A 26,864-nucleotide genomic window follows, 5' to 3' on the forward strand; every position below is an offset into this window, starting at 1 on the left:
GAGAGGATATTTGTGTTCTTAAGATGCTTGTGTTTCTGGCAATAGAGGATCAATAACTCAGGCCAAAACACACAGGCTCTGTTCATACATAACTCTAAATCATATCCGAGCACTACAAGAAAGCCTATGGGAATTGTGGGCTCACATATGCCCTCCCTTTCCTCCTCTCTTGTGCTCAGGAGGAGAATGAAATGTTCTGGTTTCACTTTAAGAACAAACTGCAATTCACTGTTATGTACAAACTCAGGGAACTTGGTTTGTTAATGAACTAGAGTTCAAGCAAACCAACCGAGATACCAGCCCAGCCCCATGGCACATAGTACATAAGTCTCAAGAGATACTGTGAGGCACAGCGGATGTTCACATGTGCTAGATAAGCATGCCTATTGCATCACACATAACTGCTCCCTTCTGCCACATCAACCCATTCCCTCCAGAATCTATTCAGAAGGTAAGTGAAATTCTGGCTCTCCTAAGTGCAGTTTTTAATGTATTAGAATGGAATTAAGTAGGTCTAAATATCAGCAGTGGCTCAACGTGTTAAAAAAACAAAAACTGAAATGGCGGGGAAAGGTGGAACGCTCTAGTGATGTGCCCAGACCGGTCCGAAGGCCATTCTACAGGCCTCCGGACCAGTCCAGACATGGGCAGTTCGGGGTTTGGGTAGATTGGGGTGGGGGTTCCTTTAAGGGTGGGTGGAGGGTTTACTTACCCCTCCCGCCGCTTTCCCCCCTCCTGTGCACATATTTCCATCAGTAATTGGGGTGGCAGGATACCTCCCTGCCGCCCCTTCCCCCGCTTGGCTGAAAAAGGCTCCAAGAAGCCTTTTGCGCGTGCGCACGTCTCTGCGACATGCACACGCCCACACATGCACATCGTGGAGACATGAAGCGTGTGCGCAACATGCGCACGCGCAAAAGGCTTCTTGAAGCCTTTTGCAGCCAAGAGGGGGGAGGGGCGGCAGGGAGGTATCCTGCCACCCCAATTACTGATGGAAATACGTGCACAGGAGGGGGGAAAGTGGCGGGAGGGGTAAGTAAACCCTCCCCCCACCCTTAAAGGAACCCCCACCCCAGTGCCCACAGCTCCGCGGTTCTGTGCACACCTCTAGAACGCTCTATCTTTCTATGCAGCCACACAAGAAGCTCACTATAGCAATAGCAATAGCAATAGCAATAGCAATAGCACTTACATTTATATACCGCTCTATAGCCGGAACTCTCTAAACGGTTTACAATGATTTAGCATATTGCCCCAAACATTCTGGGTACTCATTTTACCAACCTCAGAAGGATGGAAGGCTGAGTCAACCTTGAGCCCCTGGTCAGGATCGAACTTGTAACCTTCTGGTTACAGGGCGGCAGTTTTACCACTGCGCCACCAGGGGCTCTTTCTATCTTTCTAAAGACGACAGAAATGACAATGACCTTTCTTTCAAGTTTCATCTTGAAAACTATTGCTTTACTTGAAAATATCCAGTCCTGAGCTGGGTGCCCAACTAAATGCAAAAACCAGTTCAAAGAGTTCCCCCATTCTGTGAACAAGTTTTTGCCTTCAGCAAGTCACTTGCCCGGTCCACAATGCATGTCATTTATTTTTTGCTGTCCTATTGTGGCAGATAGTTGTAGCCTGCATTGTGCTGTTCTGTCACTGTGGGAGCCTAATATATCATGTGTGGATAGTGCTGAGGACAGGAACTTATAAACACAGAATTAGATGGTGGTGTACAACATGCTTTCTGCAGGCTCCCTTCATGACCCCCACTGGGCTCTTCTGTGGGGAGTGGTTTAGCAGGGTAGATGGACTTGTAGCAACCCCACATTTTGGAGCAGCAGGTGCCACTGCAGGGGAGACAATGGATATCAAGTCAAATATAATTATACTGAGCCAAGAAGATGAAGTTTCTGCCGAATCTACTGTTTTTGGAAGTAGCAATACAACCATGCAGGGTAAACATTATAATTAGCATTATTTTTGAGCTGCTTTGAGGCATTTAGCTGAGTGCCAGCTTTCTAGCCTGACCGGGAATGCATCTCCCTGCTTTTTAAAGCAGGGAGAGCCGTTCCCAGCGAATGCGGCACTGGCTGGGAATTTGCTCAGAAACGGGGCACATGCCCACCCCCTACGCCTGCAACGGGGCGCATGCAAAACCCCACCCTGTACGCCTGACATCAGATGCAGCAGCAGGGGGGCTGTGGTGGTGGGCAAACACAGGTTGCCACTGGACTCCTCACGGGCCTGCATGGACGTGAGCGCAGCCAGATGACTCATCTCTGGTTTGTGACAGTTATCACTAGGGAAGGCTCAAACTGTTATTTCTCAGACTTTCTGTGCTAATGTTTGATAACCCTTGCATCAATTTATTTCCAACCTAGATGCAATAGTCAAAAACCTCTACGAGGTTTGCCTTCCTGTGCAGATTTTATCTGACATTTCAGTGAACTGTTTTTTGTGTGATCTTTTAATTTATTTATATTTCAAAAGTGCATTTTGGACAGCATGGTGGGCTAGTACTGGTTGCCCGGGAAACCCACACCATCCCTTGTTTGCGGAGGAAAATTAACTTGACCTTCACCATTCCATCAGTTAGGACCTATAATCAGTAGCCATTAACATCGCACTAGGAAAGCACTTGCTTTCTGACAAGAAAATAAGCTGGGGAAATTGGCACCTTCGCATATGAGAATCTATGCATCATAGGGCACTTATGTATTTTATGAAATGGATTTTGGTGATGCAAGAGAACATCCTCTTCTTAGAAAGTTCCTGATACAACAGATACAAAAGACGGTACATTTTCTCCAAATTGCAGCCAGTGGTTGAGGCAGTACAGAATGGGAACATGATGGCAAATTACAGTGATTAAAAATTATAAATCTGAACTAACCAATAGAACCATAACTTCAGAAGACCTGTACTAATTAATCTTGCCAAAGGCACAAAACCTTTTGCTTCAAGCAACAGGAAAAGGTGCCTTTCTGTCCTGTACGTATTTATTTATTTATTTGAAATATTTCTATACTGCCCAAACCTTGCATCTCTGGGCAGTTTACAATTAAAATCATTTAAAACATCAAATCAATTAACTATTTCAATCATTAGAAATATTTAAAACTGAGTATTAAAAAATTATAAAAACTATAAACCTAATTAAAAGCCTGGGTGAATAAATGTTTCTTTAGTGACTTTTTAAAAGTTTCCAGAGATGGGGAAGCTCTTATTTCAACAGGGAGCACATTCCAAAGCCCAGGGGCAGCAATTGAGAAGGCCCATTCCCAAGTAGGGCTGTGCCCGAACCGGTTCGGAGGCCATTCTGGAGGCCTCCGAACCGGTCCGGTTCTGAGCCGGTCCAGCGGCTCGGCACAGAGGGGGGTTGTAGCTTTAAGGGCGGGGGGTAGTACTTACCCCCCCCGCCGCTCTTCCCCCTCCAGCGCTGTGATATTTACAAAAGTTTCTGGGGTGGCAGCGTTCCTCCCTGCCGCCCCTGGCCCCGTCGTTAGCCGGCTAGAGCTCAAATACGCTCCACGCATGCGCCCGTTGTGGCGCGCGTGCGCACTCACCACTGCCGCGCATGCGCTCCACAGACGTCACACGTCGACATGTGATGTCTGCGGAGCGCGCGCGCAGCGGCGCCAAGTACGCACGCGCACCACAACGGGCACATGCGTGGAGCGTATTTGAGCTCTAGCCGGCTAACGACGGGGCCAGGGACGGCAGGGAGGAATGCTGCCACCCCAGAAATTTTTGCAAATATCACAGCGCCGGAGGGGGAAGAGCGGCGGGGGGGGGAAAGTACTACCCCCCGCCCTTAAAGCTACAACACCCCCCCCGTGCCCATCCAGACCGGTTCGGGGGCATGCACATCACTATTCCCGAGTAGCCACCAAACGGGTTGGTGGCAACCACAGATGAACCTCTCCAGGTGATCTTAACAGGCGGTGGGGCCCATGACAAAAAAGATGTTCTCTTAAATACCCAGGGCCTAAGTTGTTTAGTGCTTTATAGGTAATAACCAGCACCTTGTATTTTGCCCAGAAACGTATCGACAGCCAGTGTAGTTCTTTCCACGAGTAATATGGTTTCTCCTAGATGACCCAGAGACCAACCTGGCTGCCGTGTTCTGGACCAACTGCAGTTTCCGGACTATGTACAAAGGCAGCCACACATAGAGCGCATTGCAGTAATTCAGCCTAGAGGTTACCAGCATAAGTATCACCGTTTTGAGGTCATTCATCTCAAGAAACAGACGTCGCTGGCGTATCAGCCAAAGCCAATAAAAAGTACCTCTGGACACCGCCTCAACCTGGGACACTAGGGAGAGGTTCAGATCCAGAAGCACCCCGTTCCTTCCAGGGGAGCATGACCCCATCCAGAACTGGCTGATCAAAATCATCTCCCGAGTTCCGACCCCACACAATAAGTACCTCTGTCTTATCTGGATTCAGCCTCAGATTGTTATCCCTCATCCAGCCCATTACTGCCTCCAGGCAGGCATTTAGGGAGGTTCTGTGTTCTCCCAATGATGCTGACATGGAAAAATGGATTTGGGTATTATCAGCATACTGATTACACCCTGCACCAAATCTCCCAATGATTTCTCCCAGCAATTTCATGTAGATGTTAAATGGAATTTGAGACAATATGGAGCCCTGATGGACAGCATACAAAAGTTCAGATTTGGAAGAACAACAGTCTCCAAGAGACACCATCTGGAATCTGTCTGTAAATTAGGAGTGGAACCACTGCAAAGGAGTGCCTCCCACCCCCAGTTCCCCCCAGATGCTCCAGAAGGATACTATGATCAATAGTATAGAAAGCCGCCGAGAGATCCAAAAAGACCTACAGAGTCACACTCCCTCTGCCAATTCTCAATTGGAGATCGTCCATCAGCCGACCAAGGCAGTCTCCACCCCATAGCCCACCCAAAAGCCAGTTTGAAGTGGGTCTAGATGACCAGTTTCCTCCAAGACCACCTGGAGCTGGGAGGCTACCACCTTCTCAATCACCTTGCCCAGCCATGGAAAGTTGGAGACAGGCCTGTAATTATTTAACTCTGAGGGATCCAAGGCAGGCTTCTTCAGAAGTGGTCTAATGATTGCCTCCTTAAGACAAGGAGGCATCTTGCCCTCCCTCAGACAAACATTTATGATTTCTACCAGGCCCTCTACAACAGCCTTCCTGCCAGATATTATAAGCCATGTCGGGCAAGGACCAAGAGGGCAGGTGGTAGGCTACACCATTCCGAGCAACTTATCCACATCCTCAGGACTCACAAACTGAAACTGATCCAGGGTCATCACATAAGAGGAGCTGCTGGACACCTCGGCATCAGACTCTGTAATAATTGTGGAGTTTGTATCTAAGTCTGATAACATTGCCATTATGATACACACAATACACACAAAAAACCCATAACAAGTATTTTGTTTCGCAAATGTGCTGCTTTAAAATTTTTTAAAAATTTTGGACCTTGCTAAATCTTTCTCCCCACTCCCTCATGACTGTAATCTCTTGAACCACCTAATGAAGTCTGAATGGTGTCTCAAAAATGCCTTGTGTTTGCAAAAGCAGGTCTAGAACACTGGCCGAGGGGAAAACTGCAGGAGGAATTACTAGGGAAAATCATCAAGGGCAATCAGCACACCTTCTCCCACCCATTATTTATCCTTTTAAAATTGCCTCTCCCCCAATGCCACTTTACAGAGTAAAAGTAGCAGCAGAAGTTTCAAGACAGAGGCAATTCTATCCCCTTCCCTATTACTCTAGCTTCTCCCAATTCTCCTGTGCTTGTTCCTCCATGTCTGACAAAAAGCTCTCTCTCTCTCTCTCTCTCTCTCTCTCCAGGCATGAAAAGCTCACAAGCTGGGAGAACTTGAATAGATGTCTTTACCTGTCCACAGTAAAGGCACTAAAGAGGCCTGACCTTTCAGAAGCACTCAGAAATGAAATGAGTTTATTATGTTTCAGATACAGACCCCAAGGTGTTGAAGAGAATAAGGTCTTGCAGCCTCTCAAGGTTTGTTCATCTCTCATTCAGTGCAGAATGTGACTTGGGGCTATCTGAGACAGCATAGCTTAGTGGTCAGAGTGTTGGACTAGGACCAGGAAGACCCGAGTTCAAATCCCCATTCAACCATCACTGGGTGACTCTGGGCCAGCCATGTATCTCTCAGCTTAACCTACCTCACAGGGTTGTTATGAGGATAAACATAACCACGTATACTGCTCTGCGCTCCTTAGAGGAGAAGTGGATATAAATGTAAAAAAATAAAAAAATAAGATATTTAGGTGATACAAGCCTATGAAAAGGCATAAAATATTTTGTGCTCTTATGTGTCACACTTCAACCCTACAATAGCATCTGTATGTCATTTTCAATGCTTTCCAATATTGGAATCAAAAGTGGTCTTTGTAAAGCTTGATCCAAGGAAGGAATAGGGTCAGAGATCCTCATCCCCCCACCCCCCAAAAGGCTGGCAGCAATAAGAGAAACACCATTTGGGAGCCTCAGAGTTAGCATTTCAGCCAGCTTGCATGAGAAGTGTCTGCCTTCCTTTCATGATTACTATATGGAAGAAAAAACTCCCCTCTGCCAAGAACAGTAAGCTGCTCTTTTCTTTACAAGGATTAAAGTGGCATTAACATGTGTTTGTTCAGTATGTTCAGAAGAGACTTCTAATATTATTCTTTGATATGACTGGTCGGAATCCTGAAGACAGCTTGGCTTTGTCAGCACGTGCAAGTTCCATAAGGGAGACCTTTCATCTTGCCACCTGGAAAATACCTTGCAATGCTCCCACTGCTATGTTTCCCTACTTGCTGCCGCCACTGCACCTGTTCCTATCTGTGGTTGGCACTGTTCTTATGTTGGTTGGCCTTTCAGCCTTTCTCAACACATTTGTTAATACTCACGCACAGATTTTAAAATGCATAAACAGAATTGCAAAGTGGAGGTTGGGTGTTTTGTTTTTATTTGAGTTAAGATCTCTAAAGTGAAGATGCTGCTGCTATTGAACAAAATTCCCTCTTCTGTTTGTTGTATAATAAGAAGCAAGCCCAGAAGCTTCAGGATGAGACAAGTCATATAAGAAACTGGAGAAAACAGTTTCATCTTTACATCAGAGGTCTGTGAAAGTGGTTGAACCTGCATGATCATCTCAGGGACCTGAGCAATCCTAGGCCCAGATGGAAGAGTAATCAGACAGTTATCTGATAAGATGAACTTCTTGTTTTAGCAAGTGTTTCTGTTTTTCCAGTGATTTGTAAACAATATTTGGGTGATTTATTTGAAGAGTTGAGTGTGTGCTTCTGTTATCACATATTCAAAATTGCTTATCCGTAGGAAAGCAGGCAATGAGTGGATTCTCTCATTTCCTACCAGAGAATCTACTCTCAGAACACCTCAGACATTGAAAACAACAAAACCCAGTGCCCCATGGGCTTGTTGTTTTGGGGGTGGTTAGCAACCTATCTGAACAACTGACTGTAGGCCACCCTGGTGCCCCCAAGTGGAGTTATGGGGCTGCTGAAATTCCCCATTATTCCCTATGGGGGGAAAGCTTAAAGGCGCGCAAACTTCAGGAAAAAATTAAAAATCACTCCTTTCACACCAATGTATTTGAAATATGGGTGGTAGCTGGAACCCATTGGGGCACCACCACCTGACCCACTCTTCTGCCCCCGAAACCCCTTTTCTGCCCCGAATCTGCCAGAAAGACATACCAACTTTTTAAAAAATTAAAACACCCCATTGCCTAGTTTCTTTGAAATATGGGTGGTAGCTTCCTTGCACCCATTGGGCACTGCCACACACCACAACCCACTCTGGGCCATCCTGGTGCCCCCTCATTAAAGCTGATGAAAACTCATTATTCGCTATGGGAAAAAGCTTAAATATGCATTAACTTCAAAAATCTTTTAAAAATCACCCCTTTACCCAATTTCTTTGAAATATAGGTGGTAGCTTCCTTGCATCCATTGAGCACTACCACCCATCACAACCCACTCTGGGCCACCCTGGTGCCCCCCACATGGAGCTATAAGGCTGCTGTAATCCCCATTATTCCCTATGGGAGAAAGCTTAAAGATGTGCCAACTTCAAAAATTCTTTAAACATCACCCCTTTGCCCAATTTCTTTGAAAACTGGGTGGTAGCTTCCACACATTGGGCACTACTACACACCCCACTCTTCCCCCCCAGAACCCCTTTTTTGCCTCAAACTGATTTAGATTCAGAAAATTTGGTGACAAATAGAATATGGGGTGATTCGGGGGGGGGAAGATTTGGACCCAAAGCAAATCAGGGGTGATTTGATTTGAGTACAAATCAAATCAAAAAAGTCAATTCGTGGACATCCCTAATATCCACTGATGTGCTCTGAGCTGTCGATGACTGACCAGGAGAAGGATATTGGTGATGTGGTGGGCAGCTCACTGAAAATGTCGACTCAGTACACAGCAGCTGTGTAAAAACGCTAAATTCCATGCTAGGGATAATTAGGAAGGGGATTGAGAATAAAACTGCTAATATTATAACGCTTTTATACAAATCATGATGTGGCTACATCTGGAATACTGTGTACAGTTCTTGTCGCCGTATCTCAAAAAGGATTTTGTAGAACTGGAAAAGGTGCAGAAGAGGGCAATCAAGATGATCGGGGGTTTGAGCACCTGCTTTATGAAATAAGGCTACAGCAAATGGGGCTTTTTAATTTAGAAAAAGGCAACTAAGAGGAGACATGATACAGATTTATAAAATTATGCATTGTTTATAGTGAACATGGATAGGGAGAAGTTCTTCTTTCTCTCACACAACACTAGACCCAGGGGTCATCCCATGAAACTAATTGCGAGGAAATTTAGGACTGACAAAAGGAAGTACTTTTTCACACAACACATAATTAATCTATGGAATTCTCTGTAACAGGATTATTGATGGCAAACAGCTTGGATGGTTTTAAGGAAGGCTTAAACCAGTGGTTCCCAACCAGGGTGCCTCCAGATGTTGCTGAACTACAACTCCCAGCATCCCTAGCCACAATAAATTGTAGCTTGGGATGATGGGAGTTCAGTAACATCTCGAGGAATCCTGGTTGGGAACCACTAGCTTAGATCAATTCATGGAGGACAGGTCTATCAATGGCTACTAATCCCGATGACTATGGGCTACCTTCATGTTCAGAGGCAGGATGCCTCCAAATACCAATTGCAGAGGCAGGAGAAGGAGCATGCCTTCATCTCCTGGTTCTATGGCTTTGAAGACATATGGTGGGCCACTATGTGAAACAGGGTGCTGGGCTAGTTATATGTTCCTTAGGTCTGATCCAGCAAGGCTGTTCTTGTCTTCTTATGAGACAGGACCCTCAGAGGTGTGTAAGGCTGGCCAACACCCAGGATGAGAGTAGAGGCAGGATGATGGCCAGGTTGAGGCAATTAGCATCTTTACCCAAATCTAGGCTCGAGTGTGAAGCTAGCAAGAGACTAGTGCAAGTGACAACATTATTCCTCTGTTGATTAGGCTAAGGCAGAAATGCAGACTCCAATAAAATAAATAAATAAAAATAATTAACAACAACAACAACAACAACTTGAACACCTCAGGCATCGATAAAATTACAACACATCAACTACAGAAGGCCACACTACTCAGGACAGCACAAATACTACGATGCTATCTTTAAATTTTCTTTAGTTACAGTATCTAGACCCTTGAAATGGGCTGATAATTAAAGTATCAAATCCAGTCAATAACACCTGGTAGACTGTGTGTAAATAGCTTAATAATAATAATACAAGCATCTATTCAAGACTTGGCCAATCTTGAGGTTTCATAGTTTGTGAATAACAGTCATCAGTAGGTCTGTGCACAGACCTACTAGTCGGGATTGGGTCCGATCTGATCTAATCCTACCCTCCAATTGTTGGTTCAAGGTTCATTAGTTCCCTCCAAAAGTCGAGGTCCAAGTTGGGGTCAGACCTGGGGAGGCAGACAAGACGGGGATTGGGTCAGAGTTGGGAAAACTTGCATTTTAAAAATGTAACTGGGATACTCATTGTGAACCTGAGAGGAAAGTAACACAACACCAGCGAGTCGTAGGGGGAGTGATGTAACAGATAATCCAAACATGAAGTGATGTAACATCAGAGAATTGTAGGAGAAATCAGCTGCTTGTGAGTGGAAAATTGGCTTAAAAACTTAAAATGTTTACCAAAAAAAGATATTTATGTACGGGCGGGCGAGCAGGCAAGCAGAGAGGGCAGGAGACACGGGTTCCCCCTCCAGCCACAATTGCAAAGAAACCGGGGGGGGGGGGGACTCTCGTCACCCTGATTTTTTGTGCAGGTAGTCAGAGATGTCCAACCCAAACTGGAGTGTTTAAGTTCAGGTTCAGACTCTCTCTGAAACCCTCTGAATATGGTATAATTGGACCATGTCCAATTTTACCAATCAGACTTTGCACAGGCCTTGTAGTCAGTGTTGCACATCCCTGTTTCCTTCTGTACCTGAAAAGAGCTCTGAAGCTCTAGCACACACACTCCATATAATCTTTTGGTCCCTGCTCAGTTCCAATAAGTCATAGGGCTTGGCTGGTTAAATAAGGATGTGTTACCAGGCCCAACAGCACCAGAATGCAGCAAAGGAATGGGGGATAACTTCAATATTACTTGACTACTGCAATGTGTGCTACGTAGGGCTCCCTTTGTACGTAAACTGGAAACTGCAATTTAAACAGAATGCGGTAGCCAAGTTGGTCTCTTGGTCATCTCAAAGAGACCATATTACTCTTATACTAAAAGAGTTACACTGGCTGCTGATAAGTTTCTGGGCAAAGTACAAGATGCTGGTTATAATCTACAAAGCCTAAACAGTTTGGGCCCTGGGTATTGAAGAGAATGTCCCTTTCTCCATGAGCCCCATCACCCATTGAGATCATCCAGAGAGATCTGCCCGCAGTTGCCACCAGCTCATCTGGTGACTATACAGAGGTGGGCCGTCTCTGTTGCTGCCCTAACACTCTAGAATGCTGAGATGGGAGCTTACCTTTTCACCCAAGCTTTTTAATTTAATTGTGGTTTTAAATTGTTTTAAGGTTTTTACTATGTATTTTGGTTTGTTTTTATGTTGTTGTAAACCATCCAGAGACGGAAGTTTAGGGCGGCATACATATTTGGCAGATAGATAAATAAATATTAGCCTACAACTTTTTCTGCAAAACTAGGGGAGGGAAAGGAATACCAGATTATATGAGCACATGTTTCCTAATTTCCTTGGAATATTTCCCACTAAATGACAGACTGAATTGTTGTTGGGTAAAGATGGGTTATCACCCTCATGTAATGTCATTCTGGCAATTGAAGGAGCCTTGGCAAGGGGAACGAAGAACAAGGACAAAGTAATCTGTTCTTGGATGTTTGCTGCCAAGAAACCAGTCTGCTAGCATGCAGTCAGCAGCATTTCCTGGGAGACTGGAGGGTGAGATCACCACATTGTACAAGGTGAGCAAATCATCTGAGGGGTAGCTCATTTGCCACCATCATAAATGTGATGATGACAAAGGAAGAGTGTAAGAGGGGCTGGCAGCAAAGAAACCTCTCGGTTTGTCTCTGCTGCCCTGTATCTCTTGGCATTCCTAAGGCAAGGATTGTAACTCTTGTCACACATTGTCTGAAATGCTGCCAAGCTTCTAAGGAAATGGCTACTCTGCAGAGCAAAACTAAAACTTTTCAGCACATTGTGCCGAGCAAGTTCACACATTGAACCTTTTTTTTTCATAAACTGCTGTAGTATCATCATCTCACTGGTAAGTCTTATAAAATGCATTCCTCAGATTTTTGTCCAGCATTCCCAGAATTTGCAATCCCTGAACTGGATTTGGAAAAGGCACTTCACATGCTGGACGGATAGAAAGATGGACACACACACACAGAGCCCAAACGAAATGTTGGCCATAAAGGAATGAAGGGGCTGGTTCCCCCATGCATGCACTTTGCTTCAGGGCCAGAGTAAGCATAGGAGGGCAGGAGGAAAATTAGGTAGCCACCTGGGGTGCTAACATTCCTGGGGCAGCTGCCTCCACTATGGAAATGCCTTGGAGAGAAAACCCCTGCCTGCACTTTCAGAGGCAGCTTGGCAGCTCATTCGCTTAGTGATAGCCTCTGCATTCCAAAACCTTCTCATCTCCACCAGCTGCCAAGGGCATAGACACAGTTGTAGAGGGAAGTAAAGAAGTGAAAGGCACACAAAATCAAAACCAGAAAACAGTATTAGTCAACTCTCAATCATTCAGCTTGCAGAGCATACATTAAGACATCAGGAGGAGTGGCAGCAAAATTTTAATTTACCAAGGGCAGCCAAACACAGCCTTGTATCACTAGATTACTCATAGTCGAATATGCAAACTACCAACAGGTTTATCCCCTCACCACCTGAGTTTTAGCTTGTGGAAAGCACTCTTTGAGGCAACATAGCAATTATAAGCAGTATGCTACTCAGTGATGTAAACACTCTGTTAGGTGTTAGATACACTGCTGGGAGTTACTGTAAAAATGTCTGAACATATGAAGAGAAGGCCCTTTTAGTCATGAATGGCAGAACACATTTTAAACTTTTAGAAGTTGAAGATTTTGGAAATTAAGGCTTAAAGACATATTTTGAAGTATTGTGAGACATGAAAACATCAGGCTAATGTGTTACTAAGGGTTTGAGTAAGGAAGTTAACTGCTGTATGGATCTTTTAACCTTAATACCAAATTGATAGTATGTGCAGCTTGACCCACAGCTCAGTTAAATTAAAGTATCCGAATTTAATCCACTTTAACAACACTGAATTCAACAAAGTGCCCTACATCTGAATATGTAAATCCTAAAATGTAGAAGTCATTTAAGCAGTAGACAAATTCACATAGGGTGTGAAATAGACTGATAATGCTCAATACAATTTTCTTCACATGCACAAAGCAAGAACATTTTCAGAAAAGAAAAAAAGAGAATGGTGGGGAAAGTTTGCTAGAGCTTGGATAGGAAATTTAATGCCAAAAAACCCCTTGTGTCATTCAACAAGCTGCTTTAAAAACATTACTCAATGTCTAAAATAGAGAGATAACTTTTTTAAAAGTGGGGTGGGGGGAGAGAGAGAAATGTTTCCTCTCTTATGCATTTGTACTCAACACAGCCTTTGCCATCTTGGGCTCCTGAGCAACTCAATTTCCAGTTGCTTGAAAATGCTGGCATTTCTTTAAACCGCAATATTCTCCACAACCACAGAGAAAACGGAGCTTCCACTCTGAGACATATAAAAGATTATTCTGAGCTTTGAAATGATACTAAATTTAAGCTGCAATTTCAAGTGGCTAAGGAGAGGTTGGCATTTTAATGGCTGTCTCTAACTCTCACCCACCCCCACCCCTTTTGCAACATCATTTATCATGTCAACTCTTTGGATTTCCCCCCAAAATATTTTATTTAAATATCAAATTCAATTCATGTTAGACCTGATACCTTCACATCACTATCACTTCAGCTAAGCTCAGTTTGCAGCCTCAGAAGACCACTCACTGTAGCCTCAAAAGCCACAGAGTTGGCAAGTTCAGAGACAGAAAGAATGCTGAAGCTGGGACACAAAGAAGCAACAACCTGCTTACAGCTGGATGACTGATCAGTCTCTCTCTCAACAGTACAGATGCCAAGTCTAAGAGATCTTGACAAATCTTTGGGCTGCATTTTATTTATAAATCGTAACCATTCTACAACTCATTTTTGCCTTTCCTTCAATATTTTCCTACTTCATTGAATATTGCATCATCGATATTACAATTATGTCTTTTACTACTTGCTGATCCAACTGCTGGAATGCTATATCTTGGAGTCTGGATTCTCCTGCCATTTCTAATTTCTAACTTCTGCCATTTCTAATTTTTAAGCATGCATTAAGAACCCAGCGCTTGCATTTTGAGCTGAGATCCTTCTCTACCCCTTCCTTGCCCTACCCTCATGTGTCCTAACTCTACTAAGAGTATGAGATTTCTGGTAAATTTGTGCAAACAGAATGATTCCCTTGGAAACACGTTCCCACTTCTCCTCCTCACTGCAGCTCCCCGAGTCCCTCAAAACACTAGGGGTATGCATGAACCCAATATTGTGGTTCAGTTCAAATTCAAATTGGATTCAGACCAAACCATATTCCACTGACCAGGTTTGGTCCGTTCGATCGAACCGGTTCGGTCCATTCAATCGTGGTTTGGCGGTTCAGGTGGCAATACTTGTAAAGGGGAATCCAGTGAGAATTCCCCTTTACAAGTAAGGGGTGAGGGAATCCACCGAAGGGCAGCAGGAAAGTGGTGAGAAAGGTTGTCTAAGATTCTTACCGGCATGCTGCTACTCACCACTCCCCAATGCATCCCAATCACCACTGGATGACTCTTTAAAACAGGCTGCCCACCCAGCAGCAGTGCATTTCTGGCCTCAATGGAGTCATGGCGGCCGTTTATGTGGTCTCCATGCATCCGCAGAGTCCAGACCCATGCCATTGCAGCATGGGCAGCCTGTTTTAAAGAGCAATTAGGTGGCAATTGGGATGTACTGTGGGGGGAGGTGGTTGGTGAGCCAGTAAGAACCTTAGGCAACCTTTGTTGCTGCTCCTTCACCACCAGCCTGCTCCCCTTCAAAACTTAACTGTTTTGCATCAAACCGGCCCTGGTTTGGTTCGCAACTGAGCTGCCAAACTGGCCTGGTTTGATGTAAACCGGTTCATATAACAGTCATAAGAATAAGAACATAAGAACAGCCCTGCTGGATCAGGCCCAAAGCCCATCTAGTCCAGCATTCTGTTTCTCACAGTGGCCCACCAGATGCTGCTGGAAGCCACAAACAGGAGTTGAGGGCGTGCCCTCTCTCCTGCCATTTCTCCCCTGCAACTGGTTCTCAGAGCCATCCTGCCTTTTGAGACTGGAGGTGGCCCACAGCCCTCTGACTAGTAGCCATTGATGGACCTCTCCTCCATGAAGTTATCCAAACCCCTCTTAAAGCCATCCAGGTTGTTGGCTGTCACTATGTCCTGTGGCAGAGAGTTCCACAAGTGGATCACGCGTTGTGTGAAAAAGTACTTCTGTTTGTTGGTCCTAGACCTCCTGGCAATCAATTTCATGAAGTGACCCCTGGTTTTAGTGTTATGTGAGAGGGAAAAGAATTTCTCTCTCTCCAAATTCTCCAAACCATGCATGATTTTGTAGACCTTTCTAAACTAAAAAGCCCCAGGTTTTGTAGTCTTGCCTCATAAGAAAGGTGCTCTAGGCCCCTGATCATCTTGGTTGCCCTCTTCTGCACCTTTTCCAGTTCAACAATATCCTTTTTAAGATGTGGTGACCAGAATTGTACGCAGTACTCCAAGTGTGGTCGCACCATAGTTTTGTATAAGGGCATTATAATATTAGCCGTTTTATTTTCAATCCCCTTTCTAATGATCCCTAGCATGGAATTTACGTTTTTCACAGCTGCCGCACATTGAGTCAACACTTTCAACGAGCTGTCCACCACGACCCCAAGATCCCTCTCCTGGTCAGTCACCGACAGCTCGGATCCCATCAGCATATACTTGAGGTTGGGGTTTTTCGTCCAATGTGCATCACTTTACACTTGCTAACATTGAACTGCATTTGCCATTTTGTCGCCCACTCCCTCAGTTTGTGCAGTACTGTGCCCTGTCCTATGTTAAAACACTGGGGAAAACTACACTTCCCAGAGCTCTGTGTGCACCTGCCAAAATGGTGCTGAGGCTCAAGAGTGCTTCATTTTCCTTAGCACTGGGGAAAGCACAACATTGTGGAAGTCAGTGCAGTGGGGAAAAGCTCTCACATTGAAGGTTTTTTGCTGCCCCCTGCTTGAACAACAACAAATATCACTGATCTAGAATATAGCTATCTATTCCAACTAGCAGGGGCTCCCCAAGGACTCATGCAGAACTCTTTCCTAACTGTGCTACCTGAGATCTTTTCAGTTGGAGATGGCACGGATTGTAGAGATGTGCACAAATCCTTTTTTGCTATTCGATTTGACCTCAAGTTGAATTGCAAAAATTTGAATCACTTTGTCAAACCAGTTGGCCACTGCTGGCCAATCTGATGAATCAATTCAAAAATTCACACACAAAAAAATCTTGATTCATCCATAGGGAACAATGGGGAACTTGAATCACCCTCTTGCTCCCCGTGGATGACATCAAAGGGACTCCAAAGTGGGTTGGGTGGTAGGGTATCATGGGTGCTACCTACCACCCAACCCACAAAAGAAATGGGCAAGCAGGCTATTTTAATTTTTCCCCCAGAACTTTCTCACCAAAATCCCTATTGGATCCTATGGGGGTTTAAGTTTAAAACGTTTTTTTTAAATGCCCACTTGCCCATTTATTTTGTGGGTTGGGGGGGAGGTAGCACCCATCATGCCATACCATCCAATCAACTTTGGTGTCCCTAGGACCTACCCACGGGGAACAACGGTGTGATTGAACTTCCCCATTGTTGCCTATGAAACAAGCAGAGTGCAGTGTACATGTTTTGCAACCTTGCCTTGAAAAACAACACTGCAAAACAGAAGCACATACAGTCCCTCCCAACACAGAACAACTCATTTTGCCAAACACAAAGTCAAAAGATGGCCAAAAAAGTAGCACTGACTCAGAATCCACCGCCAGCCACAGTGCCTGAGTTGCAGTAACATAATTGGCACAAGTTGCTCTCTCACCTACAGTTATGACTCCCGTCTTTACTTTCCAGCATTGCAACAGCTGCCACAGCAGCACCCTTAGCAACAGCAAGCATAGCTATAAGCTCAACTACAACAACATCTTCAGCCACATCCTGACTGAGTACACCTTGCAATGCAGATTGCAGAATAGAGCAGTAAGTGAGGCACAAGTTACTGTAGTCTCTCAAGGCCAGATATGAAGCTCATCTCACAGAAATCACCAAGATCTCTCTCTCTCACACACACAGCTGCCACTGTGCAATGTCACAAACCAAATCACAATTCAAGGGAGGGAGGGAGGGAGGGAGGGAGGGAGGGAAGGAAGGAAGGAAGGAAGGAATCCAAGTTCTGCCTTTGTCAATCTGAGATCTAGCAAAACCAGATAGTTAATATAGCAGCAAGAGCACAGCATATTATACTCAGTGCTGAGAAAAGAAAATCACAACATCAAACTTCCTTGATTCCTTCCTTTCTCCTCTCCTGATGTATCCCCCTTAAAGGCATACTAAGGGCTCTCTCTGCTCCCAGGCCCTTTGAATACATTTTGAAATTCCCTCCTTTTTGTTCCCCCTTGCTCCTCCCTCCCCCACAATCAATGAGGGTACAGTTGCCCATGACAACACTTGATTTTAATGACAACAAGCCAACCAAGAAGCAAGGAGATCTCAAGCCAATCAGAAGCCAGTGCCAGTAAACCAATCAGCCAAAATGGCCACTTGAATCGATTAATATCGAATTGGGGCTAATTCTATTCCAACATTAAATAAAGGGACTGTTTCGAATGTGAAACAGTCCCTTTATTTTAACGGTGATTCCATTCATGTTACAATAACATGAATTGCCCTGATTCAGCACAAATCAATTTGTGTACAAATAAAATTGCACATTCCTAGCAGATTGCCCTTGAAACCCTACGCTTACAAAGCATTCAGACATGGCTCCTCCTCATCCAATACCTGTTTGCATAGGAAGGGAGTAAGAAAACATAGATGAGATCCTTCCAAGAAGGACTAGATCATTGGACTTGCTGGGTATACAAAGAACATAGAGCAATTATATTCATTCATATTCTTTTTTCCCTCACCCCACCTCCACAATAAGATGAAGTCATCCAATAAAATTGCCCAAAATTTCATGATACCAAAAGGAAACATTAGGAACATAGGAAGCTGCCATATACTGAGTCAGACCTTTGGTCTATCTAACTCAGTATTGTCTTCACAGACTGGCAGCGGCTTCTCCAAGGTTGCAGGCAGGAATCTCTCTGAGCCCTATCTTGGAGAGGCCAGGGAGGGAACTTGGAAGCTTCTGCGCTTCCCAGAGCGCCTCCATCCCCTGAGGGGAATATCTTACATTGCTCACACTTCTAGTCTCCCTTTCATATGCAACCAGGGCAGACCCTGCTTAGCTAAGGGGACAAGTCATGCTTGCTACCACAAGACCAGCTCTCCTCTCCTGTGACATTCCATGACACAATGCACAATCAATGGATGGAATTCACTGCTATAAGATGTGATGATAGCCACAAGCTTAGATAGCTTTAGAGAAGAATTAGGCAAATGTATGGAGGACATCTATACCAGGGACTATCAGTCAGGGAAGACAGTTAAGAATAGAACCTCCATATTCAGGAGCAGTATATTTCTGTTAGCCTCCTTCTGTTATTTTATCCCAGCACTTCTTCATGCTCTGCTTGTGAGCTTCCTAAGAGCACCTGAAAGGACAGTCGTGAAGAAAAGAGTGCTGGTTTAGATGAATTTTTTATTTGGGAGCAGGAAAAATAGCCAGAGTTATAGAATAATATTGGATGTGGATTTGTAGATTACACACCTAATTTTTAACATAGGAAATGGCCCTTAGCATTAGACTCAATGTGGGGATATCAAGAGGCCTGTTTCTTTCCCCACACAAATCTGTGTGCCTTTAACCCCCTTCTCATGGTATATTTAAGAGAAAATAACTCATTTCAGCAGATGAATATCAAACCAATCAACACAACCACAACTGCTACATCTTAATATTATTTCTTTGTTTGGGTAGGGAAATGCGGGGTGGGGTGACTTAGTAAACTATTCCCAAAGGTAGAAAGCACTACAATTTTGAAGTGAACCTATTCATGTCAAAGTAAGTCCCAACAGAACCCTAGTAACAGTATTCCCTATAACAGGGATTACTAGATGTTGTTGACTACAACTCCCATAATCCCCAAGCAAAAGCCACTGCAGCGGGGGATTCTTGGAGTTGTGATCAACAACATCTGGGAACACTACCTAGTAAGTACACAAGAAAAGTCCTACTGGACTGACCAAGAGTTTCAGCATCCTGTTTTCATAATGGTCAGCCAGATGCCCCAGAGAAGTCCAAAACAGGGCATGAAAGCAATAGCCCGCCCATCCTCCCTTTTGTTCTCCAGTGACCAGAATTCATTGGCATACCAGTCTCTGAAGATGGACATTCCATTTAGCAATCATGGCTAATAGATGCTTGACATAGACCCATCTTCTCCAAGTTCTCCATGTTTGGAACTGTAGACTTAGAGATGTGATAAAGGTCAGGGAGCTCAAACCATCAACTCCCACAGAGACTAGCACTGGCCTGAGAAGAGGATTGGAGCAGCCCCTCTCCCACTTTCCCAGGGGTACGGAAAGACCTGTGTGCCCTGAAGCAAGAAAAGAAAGGGGAACCCCAGGCCAGGGAGCTGCTCTTGTCTTCCTCAGCTCCTGAAAAGATAATCAGTGGCCTGCTTTTTAAATATTTTTTGATATTTATATTTGTTTTTAATGTTGTGAATTGCCTTGGGTGCCTTAGTCCAGGAAACTGGAATATGAATGCAATAAACAAGCATGCCTCTGGCCAAGATAAAGCAGCATTCATAGGTCTGAACTTAATAAACTCTTTGTAATTTCCAGGGCTAGTTGCAGTCTTCTTTCTGTGCCTGCCACATCTCATTCATGGCATAGAAGAAAACAACCCTATAATACAGACATATGTGGAAAAATTACCTACTCAGTTCTCTATCTGCACTATGCTGCCTTCAAGATCCAAGGCATTTTCTCAGCCCCTTCCTACATGATAGAATATCAAGCAGAAGAATGCCATCCAGCAGGTGCCAAAATGATGCAACCCCTTTACTTGATCTGATTGCCATTCCCAGAATGAAGCTGAAGAACAGAGCACTCAAGTATTCAGGCTACGTCTTGGGTCTGTGATCAACCAAGTCCAGCAGCCAAGACATACTGACAGTATTGTCCTCGCCAAGTCATCTAACCATGGGTCAGCCTCAAGCAAGAGACATCTCAGGACCCATGCAGTTTGCCTTCTCAGCAGCTACCAGGTAAATAAGCTGGCTCAAACTTGAAAGCTTTCCAGTTTCAGAGTGGAAAGCCACTAGCCTCTCAAAAGAGGGGCGAAATTATGTTCACTTCTCACCTACTTCATCTTTAATTTTATTCTTAAACAGTTGGCAGATGGTCTCTATTCGCAAGTGAACTTGTGCTCCCTTCTTTCTGAGACAAGGCATCTCATCTCACATTCAATCTAGACTGCAAACTGCTGGGAAGACACTTTGCTATTCATATTTATTCCACACCAAGCAGAGCTGAAAGCATCACCTTCCCCCTTCTTGTCAGGGTGTTGTTTTCTCTTCTGCCCCTCCCCATCCATACACCATCTTACCCATTCAAACTCAGTTACGATTATACAAGGTGGTATCCTCTGTGCACCCCAGAAATCACACCAGCATTGCTCAGCTGTCTGGAAGCAGCGCCTGCTGCTAAAGCTACAGATGTACAAGGTGAACTAAAAGGCATCTGTCTCCATAACAGACGTTATGACCACAGATATGCAATATAACAGGTCTTCTGCATTGGTCTTGCCATCTGTCAGACTATTTTCAGTTTGAGTTTTTCACTTTCAACAGGTCTAATGAAACAATCCTACAGATATCTCATCCTAGTAATGAAATGATAGGGAAAGAAGTGCTTGCTTCTCTGGTTAACATAAAAGCCAACTTCAGTATTTCAGCCAACATTACTACATGCAAACAATCATTTAAAAGAAGAGCATAAAGACTGAGTAATCTCTATTTTTAAAAAAGCGTTTATTAAGAAAAACAGTTAAAGAAGAGGCCATGGACAAATCTGTAAAGATGCAATATAGCAAACTTCAGCAAACATAAAGATGCAATATAGCAAATTTACAGAAAAATGAGCACACTGCTTAATTCATTTCCATCATCTGCAATCCTGGGTGCAGAATTTCAAATGGAGAATGCTGGGCCTGGTTCTTGGAAGCCTGATTACAGAATCGGGATCCTAATCTACAACAAAATATACAGCCTACAGCATTAGCAGGGTTCATCCCATCACATATATCCTGAGACAACCTCCATTCCATATATACATACAAACATAAAAGACTAAAGAGACTTGCTTTTTTAAAATTTAAAAAAAAAAGGAAGAAAGCTAAGATTCTCAGGAAGCTGAATTCTGTTCCAAATGCCACATTCTGCATTTTTCTGCACTCCTGAAAAATCGAGACATGCATACACAGCCAGTAAAACATCAGAAACAAGAGCTATAGCTGTAGGAAGCAGAAAGGCGGGGGGGGGGGGGACAGGAGAAAGTATATCTGCTTTGTAGCATGCTGGGGGCCTAATGACGGCGGCCTGAGACAAGAATGCCCTCCAGCCAGCATGCAACTCCCAAGAAGCAGCAAGACCTTCTTTGACAGGTTCCACTTGCTCTCCCTCTAACTATGCTGCTTTCTGGCTGGAGCTGGGGGCTGCTCTGGCAGAAGAGAAGCCTGCCCTCCGTCTAGCAAAGCAGATATCGGGGTGGAGGGAAAGCAGCTTGGAATTCACAGCTTGGAATAACCACTTTTATCCAGGTTCAAGTGTGCTAACACCTGCGAAAAGCAGGCATATTATTTATTGCTATGACAGACCACAATCTATCTATGTGGTCGCTAAGAGTCAACACCGACTTGACAGCACCTAATCACTCAATCAATCAATCAATGAGAATATAGCTAAGCCAGTCATGAACCCATTAAAGGGGGAAAGTTTGTACACATTCTTTCTGGATGTGCTAATAGCCTGGACTGTGCATCAGATCCTTGTAGCCAATGGAATTGCAAACAAAAATGGTCCTTTGTGTTACTTTTAAAATTACTTCTTATCAATCCCTAGCAAGAGAAATGCATGACTTACCTATTGTCACACATAATCCAAGCCAGTAGTAACAACAAGAGGGGAAGGGGACCCAAAGGACAGAATAATAGTCATAGCCAATTAAGCTACATATTGCAATATGATATTGCAATGATACATCACTATTCAATACTATGATGCTCACAGGACAAAAAGGCATAGAGGAGAAAACACATTTTGTCATGTGAGAAAGCACATTTCCAATCTTTCCACTGTCTACCAGCACACATAGGCACCCACAAATTATATTTTCCATATAAGATCAAAATATCTCGAGAGTGGAGGGGTGTGTGTGCAGATTTGGAAGGTTGAATTACTTTTGCCTCCATCTCACCTTGGATCACAGGACTTAGTGTTTCATTTTCTTGCCTTGTAGCATCTCTTTACGAGACAATTTATTTTAGTACCTGCCATCCGTATTTATGACACTGGGATTTCCAAGCAAATACTTTATGTGGCCTTATATAATTGAAGCTAAAATGATTACCAAGCATCCCTGTCTGATAGATTCCCAAGCGAACTTTTCTCAAAACGGCATTAACTTTCAGTTCTGCTTACAACTTCAGAAACTCAATAGACTTTTGTCACAATTCTCACTCTCATTACTCACTCTCAAGGAAAGCTCATCTTCTACACTTAATATTCCATTAACTCACCGAGTGGCAGATAAAGCCACTCATGATGAGAATGAACATTTTGCCGGTTTTAAAAAACGATGCAGTGCAAGATCCTTCAGCTGTTAGCGATGCCAAAATTTCATGTGTAGAAAGTGTAATGAGTATGCACATCACATCTCATGTGATGATTTTCTTAACTCATGATCCATAACAGAGTCTTACCCTCTGTGGTGAAAATGCTAGCTGGAAATAGATGAGAGAGAGACCATCTCCTAAAACTGCTAGTTAAGAGGATAGGAAACTGTTAGCTGCTGCAGACTGACACGTGTTAAAACTGGATGCAGCAACAGATAGCTCAGAAAAGCTCGCTGTTGCTCAGCACCTCAGCTGCCAGCACTGACTTGCATCACAAATTGGTCTGTAGAAAGCCCAGACCTTTCTGTAGAAAGACTAGACCAAATTGGTCTGTAGAAAGATTAGATACATGCATGGAAAAATCATACCCTAAATGGTTGCTTTTCACACACACAAATGCACACATGCACACACACACATGCACACACAGAGAGAGATCTGGTGAGCTGATGGCAATGCTTTATGCAGTGTTTCCACAAGCACTGGAAGCAATATCACAGGCAGGGGTGTAGCTTCCACTGCACAAGGGGGGACAATTGCACCTGGGCCCACAGGGTTTGAGAGGCCCCCAAGCATGGGCATAAGGGCCATTGGACAAGAGTGTCCTGCAACTGGGGGGCTCACACTCTTTCCTGAGTGTGATGAGAAGAAAAGAAGCATGCTGGGGCTGGGTTTCCTTTCTCCTCCCTCCCCCCGTGCTTCCTCCTCCCAGCAGCGGAGCACCCCTCACTGCTATCGATGCTCCTGGCCAAGGCAGCCATTCTACCCAGCCCCGTTCTGCTGGTAGCAACCCCCGGCAGCCCTGCGCCTGGCCCGGCTCCATGCCATCAAGCCGGTGCTGCTGCTGGCCACCCTCCCGTTCTGCAGAGAAGGTGAGCCAGCAGAGGGGAAGGCTTGAGGGGGAGGGTAGGTTGCCCTGCCCCTTGCATTTGACATCAGATGCAGGGGGCGTGGCTTGGGCACTGGGGCACACGCAAGAGGCTCCATAGCTCTGACTTGTCCCCTGGCCACCAGGAACCTCACTATGCCCCTGATCACAGGACACAGATTGCAATGTCAAGCAGCAAAATCTAGCCTCTATGTATGAGATGAATACAATAGTAGTCTTTGCTGCCTGTCCTATCCTGAAACTTACTGGTATCAAAAAGAAAAAAGAAAAAGAGGACATAGATGGTAATGGGGCTGGTTCAGATGTAATGCCAAAGTGAGCTTCGAAGAACCCTTGGGTTTTTGTCCTGCCTCATACCCTGCCCAAATCTGATTCCCTCCTTTCCTTTGTGGTTTGAAGCAGATCTTCCTAGTCATGGATGTATCTAGGGTGGTTCAGGCATGGCACGTGCCCCAGGCACCACTTGAAGGGTGTGTGTGCCATTTTTTAAAATTATTTTTTTTAAATGGCCGCTGAAAAGAAAATGGCCACCGTGCATGCTCAAATGACCTCTATAAGGCCCTAGGCCATGTCAGGCCTCGCAGAGGCCATTTGAGCATGCACAGTGGCCATTTTGTTTTCAGTGGCCATTTTATTAAAAAAAATATTTTAAAAATGGCCACTGCACATGCTCAAATGGTTCCTGCGAGGCCCTAGAGACCAGCGGGGGAAGGGGAAACCTTTGCAGACCCCCCATGGCCTTTAGGAAGCGCCCCGAAGGGGCTACAGGTAATTTTTTTTTTAAATTAATATAATATAAGTAAGTGACTGTGCATATATTCAGTTTGGCACTATATACAGAGAATCAAGGCTTGTGAATACTGAGCTGATGCTTATGAGCTAGGATTGTATTCATTTGCTCTTACTTTGCTTCTTATAAGTGAGTTAAATGTGTTGTCTTAATAATATGGCTATCAATGGTGAGTTTGTCTTTGACTCAGTGTGAAATCCTTAGTATTAAGGCCCACTGGGAGTTTCTTGTTCTCTCATTTTAACTGTCTTTCTGAAATACTAGAATATATTCTAAGCAGTGACACAGTTTACTCTGCATATCCTTTAATTATTTTCAGAGTATCTGGGAAAAGTCAAATTGTCCATTTATTTTTAAAACTTATGTAAAAGTGATGCTACAATGCATAATAGAGAATTCGACAGGCACTTCTTTTTAGTTTTCCAAGTACACCTCCACATAGTATTTGGGTATTTCATGAGCCCCAGCAAACTGAAATTTGTAGTTTTCCAGCATGTTTTGGTCTGGCTACATCCACTGCTAAATATTTTTTGAAATATTAAAAGATTAACGAGCTTGACTTGTATTTTTCAGCTGATATTATGGTAAAGTTATCTGAAAGATGGGTGTCAGATGTCTGGACAGGGGGCGCTATTTCAGTGCTTGCCCTAGGCGCTATTTTCCCTAGATACGCCTCTGTTCCTAGTTTGCTGCAAACCATCCCCTCTAAATGGACATATGTTTTTTGCTTACCCTCAAAACCAAGATTAACCAGCTTGCACCCTTTTGGATAAAAATGTTGGCTGCAACACAGAAATGGAGGAAGTGAATGGCAGCATGTGGGAGGGAAGGGGAAGAGGGAGCATATGAGCCTGAAGCTGAAACATGGTTTAGTGTTCTGTGTGAACTAGCCCAGTTAGTACTGTTTCATCTGTAGAAAAGCCAGTGGGGACTTTCTATATCATGGAACGTCTGTGATGGTTCTTCATATGTAACATTGAACAGACCACATGCACAAGCCACTGCAAGACTTAAATGAACTTTGTGTTATATTCAGCCACTGATAACATGTGAATCAGCCCTCAGCCTACATATACATATGTAGGTTTAAATATGCTATGAGACACATGTAGCTCTATACAGATGAAGTGCTGCAAAATACTGCATAGCATTTATGAGGGTACATTTTTTAAAAAAAAAACACCAGATTATATATTTTTAGAGGCTTTCTCAAAGCAGCTTGCATCCTAGGATGCAAGCTGCTTTGAGAGAGCCCCTAAAAGTATATAATCTGGTGGTTTGGTTTTTTTTAAAGTGCCAGTTCAAAAGCTCACACAAAACATATTCTTGCATGGACAATCATGCATTAAAAAAGAATTCACACAGCACTACAAATGAGTTATCTTGAGCAAGGAGTGCCCCCAAAGATAGATAATTGGATAAAAACATTCATAAATGCTGTGCAGTATTTTGCAGCATTTCATCTGTATAGAGCTACTTGTGTACTCCAAAAGCAAGTACCCCTCTATTACCCTTTTGAAAGAACAAAGAACTTTCTTTATTACCAGTTCTATGGTTTCAGAACCAGTTTCAGGTGTCAATCCCCTGCTTTTAATTTGTAATTGTGGTGTAGTTGTTTTACAGTGAATTTGTATTTGTATTTATATTTTATAAAAGCAATATAAAATACAAATACAAATTCACTGTACCATAATCCACTACACCACAATTACACATTAAAAGCAGGGGACTGACACCTGAAACTGGTTCTGAAACCATAGACCTGGTAATAAAGAAAGTTCTTTGTTCTCTCAAAAGGTTAAAAGAGGGGTACTTGCTTTTGGAGCAAGTTCCATAAAAGATGTACCACTACCATCACTCCCCAAATATACTGTATAAACTGGACATTAAAAGAAGGTACTGCGCACAGCATGATCTGTCAACCAGAATGCCAGATAGGCCCACCTCTAGCACTAAAAAAATAATAATAGAGGCTGACCTTATATGGGTTTGTTTGGTTTTTTCATTTTTATTGTAAAATTTATATGCCAAGCTATTACCCACTTGTCCTCAAAGGAGCTCAGAGTGGTGCACATGGCCATGTTTAACCTAACAAGAACCCTGTGAGGTACGATGGCCTGAGAGACAAGTGACTAGCCCATTGGATGAATGGGGATTTGAATTCGGGTCACCCCAGTTCTAGTCCAACAATATAGCCATAACAACAATATAACCATACACCATTTAAACAATATAACCATGGTTGTCCTCTCCTCTTTCCTTCAACTTTTGCCAGCATTATGGACTTCTCAAGGGAGCTGGGTTTTCACATAATGTGTCTGAAGTATGATAGTTTGAGCCTGGTCATTTATGCCTCGAGTGAAAATTCTGGATTGATTTGTTCTATGCTCCATTTGTTTGTTTTCCTGGCAGTCCATGGTACCCTCAAAAGTCTTCTCCAGCACCAAAGTTCAAAAGTGTCCATACTTTTTCTATATTATTTCTTC

The 26,864-nt window shown here is 43.8% G+C and overlaps 1 protein-coding gene across 5 annotated transcripts in view; it reads right to left on the reverse strand.

Moving 5' to 3' along the window:
* Positions 1-26,864, reverse strand: part of TSPAN4 (tetraspanin 4) — a 923,335-nt gene that overhangs the window by 437,914 nt on the left and 458,557 nt on the right. The window contains exon 3 of one of the 5 annotated variants that reach the window (XM_053302099.1): positions 9,911-9,976. The exons of 3 other annotated variants lie outside the window; for them this stretch is intronic. The gene's annotated coding sequence lies outside the window, so the exon portion shown is untranslated. One more of the 5 variants, XM_053302193.1, reaches the window with a different exon arrangement.

This window comes from Hemicordylus capensis, chromosome 1, assembly GCF_027244095.1.
Source record: "Hemicordylus capensis ecotype Gifberg chromosome 1, rHemCap1.1.pri, whole genome shotgun sequence".
NCBI lineage: Eukaryota > Metazoa > Chordata > Lepidosauria > Squamata > Cordylidae > Hemicordylus > Hemicordylus capensis.